The 2,842-nt window shown below is 51.5% G+C and overlaps 1 pseudogene; it reads left to right on the top strand.

The window, feature by feature from the left end:
• The first annotated feature begins 502 nt into the window (after window positions 1-502).
• Window positions 503-2,063, top strand: LOC136460220 (F-box/kelch-repeat protein At1g57790-like; annotated as a pseudogene).
• The last annotated feature ends 779 nt before the right edge of the window (window positions 2,064-2,842 follow it).

Genomic DNA, 2,842 nt, shown 5'->3' with positions numbered 1-2,842 from the left:
TATCGTGCGATCTGTGTGTTTTTAGTACAAAAGTTTAGCTGCCCCGTAGTAACGCACAGGCACGAACCTATTTACATATATACTCGAACCTATGTGTACATGATTATAAGGAGATGCAGTGGAACTTATTCATGGATTTATTGGCGCATGAAAGAAATGGATATCGTAGAATTCTTTCTGCCGATATAAAATATTATCTTAGCCGTATCACGAAAAAATCTACACAGTAGAGTTTGTGAGTCTGCGACGCCGCGCTCTCCGTGACTGTGTTAATTTCACGAACTTTGCTTTTTGAATTAAATGTCACTTTAACGTCGGTATTTAATTTAACAGTATTGTTATCTTATCGTACGATCCGTATGTTTTTAATATAAAAAATTTAGTTATTTCGTAGCAACGTACGAGAACGCTACCTAGTTTTATAATAAGACGAATCAACAACACCTACTTACAAAAGCAAACCATTTGGAACGCTAACTGACCGCGCGCACCAGGAACACCGATGGCGACGTGAAGCCAGCTGCCACTCTCTTCCATGATCCTTTCCGCCAGCATAGCAACGTGCTCGGGTTGCCGGGGCACCCGGACTGCACTGTGCTAGTCTCCGGCACGGCCGAGGCAAGGGAGGGCTTCCTTCTCCACGGCCGCCCCGGCGACCCAGTGGACCAAGCTCAGGTTTAATTACTGTCTTGGAGCAAGGTTTCTAATCCGGTAGAGCAAGCAAAGGTCTGGCCATGGCTCATGCACTACTCAAAGCAAGACGGGGCATGCAAGATGCTCGACCCTCTACGAGGTATGGCGTACACGCTAGACGCTACGGGTCGAGGCATTCGAAACAGACGCAGAGTGCCTCACCCTCCGCTCCTCCAAAGACGGCTGGGTTGTCGTCTCAGGTGGCGCCGAAGATGACGAGGCCTTCGTCTTGAACCCGTTCACCGGGGACTTTTAGACGACCACCGATACTGGATCACGGTTACAGCTGCAACGGCATCTCATTCTCGCTGTCAACCCCGGCGTCTCAGGACTGCTTGTTCTTTGGAATCGTCAGCAGTCACAGCGGAGTGTTCGTCACCGTTCATACATGGAAGCATGGAGAGGACTCCTGGAGCGTGCAGGAGCTGGAGTACCAAGACGCACCGCCGTTCCCGGTAGCACGCAACAACCCTGTCCTGTGCCGTGGCAAGTTCTACTGCCTAGGGAGGAAGGGCAACCTTGGCGTCTTCGACCCTGCACGAAGCAAAGACGACCCTGACAGTGCGTGGCGAATCCTTGACAAGCCGAAGCCGATCCATGCCGAGATGGAGCTCTTCGACGACGACCACGAGGGTCGAGAGTTCTGCTACTTGGTTGAGCTACAGGGGGAGCTGGTGTCCGTGTTCATGCGCAACGCTGCTGATCCGCCACGGGTGTTCAGGCTCGACAAGGCGGAGATGGCGTGGATCGAGGTGGAGGACATCAATGGCGCGGCTCTCTTTCTGGACATCAGGGCGTCGTATGGCGTGGCGTCTCCGGAAGGTGGGCATGGCAACAGGATTTTCTAACCTCGGTATTCAGAGGATGAGGATGGGAGTCAGGCAGTGTTCTACGATATGGAGACCAGGATGTACCACCCATCTGTTGGAAAACACGGTATGCTACTCGCTAGCACACAAAGAATTAATCGCGTAAACATGATCACTTGCGAGTAGATGATCATAGATTATACCTTCGCTCATCGCGCGTCGCAGCGGAAGTCTTGATGAAGCGCGAGTAGTCGATCCATTCAACGTCGAGGAAGTAGTCGTATGATCTAACGAAGTGCGAAACCTAGCGACACCTCTACGGCAGTCCACACGTACGGGATGGGACGACGAACCGGAGCGTGATAGCACTCCACGGCACGTACTCGAAGATCCTCACGATCAACCTTTGATCGGGGAAAGACTGCAGGTGCAGCGGCGGCGACAGGAACCTTGGCCGGCGGCTGCACTGGCAGGAGCCCTGACGCAGCAGGATGTGCGGCAGCAGGAATCTTGCCGGCGACTGGAGCCCTGCGGCAGCAGGACGTGCGGCAGCAGCAGTGATAATCACCTAGGGTTAAGAGCTGATAAGCATTTATAGACTTGCTAATTGGGCCAGGGCTAATTGGGCCAGGGCCCTCTTGGGCATTACCAGCAGTCTCCCACTTGCATAAGAGTTAATTATGCAAGTATCCATGTGTTCCAATCCCTTAAGTGTGTGACCCCGTAGGTTCATGCAACCTATGGACATGACTCGGAAACCATTTCCGGTCAATAGTTAGCATTGGCCTCTAGCAAGGCGTACTGACTCCCGAAGGTTCACGAAGATCATATCTTGCATAACCTATAATACTTGCCATTATTATATCCTTCTGCCACACGACACCTAGCCAAGTGTAAGGCGAATGAAGTGCTACCCTTATTCTTAGCCATTTCTCGCTCAGTGAAGAACTTTTCTGATTGACTAACCTTTAGTCGAGGCATGGCCATGCGCTTTCAGTTCATCACATCGAGAGGGCCCAGAGGAGTCTCTCCCTGAAACGGGAGGGGCAGATTCCTTCTTGACTCGGTACACCCTGCGACTTGCTTCAACCACATCCAAAAGCTGCTTTTATAACTACCCAGTTACGGAATAGCGTTTAGCAACCCCAAAATGTGATGCTCCACAATCCGGGACTCTACCGATCTCAGGTCTAAGGACATAATACGTGTGTCGTTACGAGATTCACCGATAGCAGCGTATTCGCGGTGTCTCGTTGTGGGTCTATCCGGCACCGTGTTCCTAACGCATGCCTACATTGCTGGCGCAATATCCCATATTGCCATGACCTATGAAACAAGAT

This window comes from Miscanthus floridulus, chromosome 6, assembly GCF_019320115.1.
Source record: "Miscanthus floridulus cultivar M001 chromosome 6, ASM1932011v1, whole genome shotgun sequence".
Classification (NCBI taxonomy): domain Eukaryota; kingdom Viridiplantae; phylum Streptophyta; class Magnoliopsida; order Poales; family Poaceae; genus Miscanthus; species Miscanthus floridulus.
This window is presented reverse-complemented; position numbering and strand designations above follow the sequence as displayed.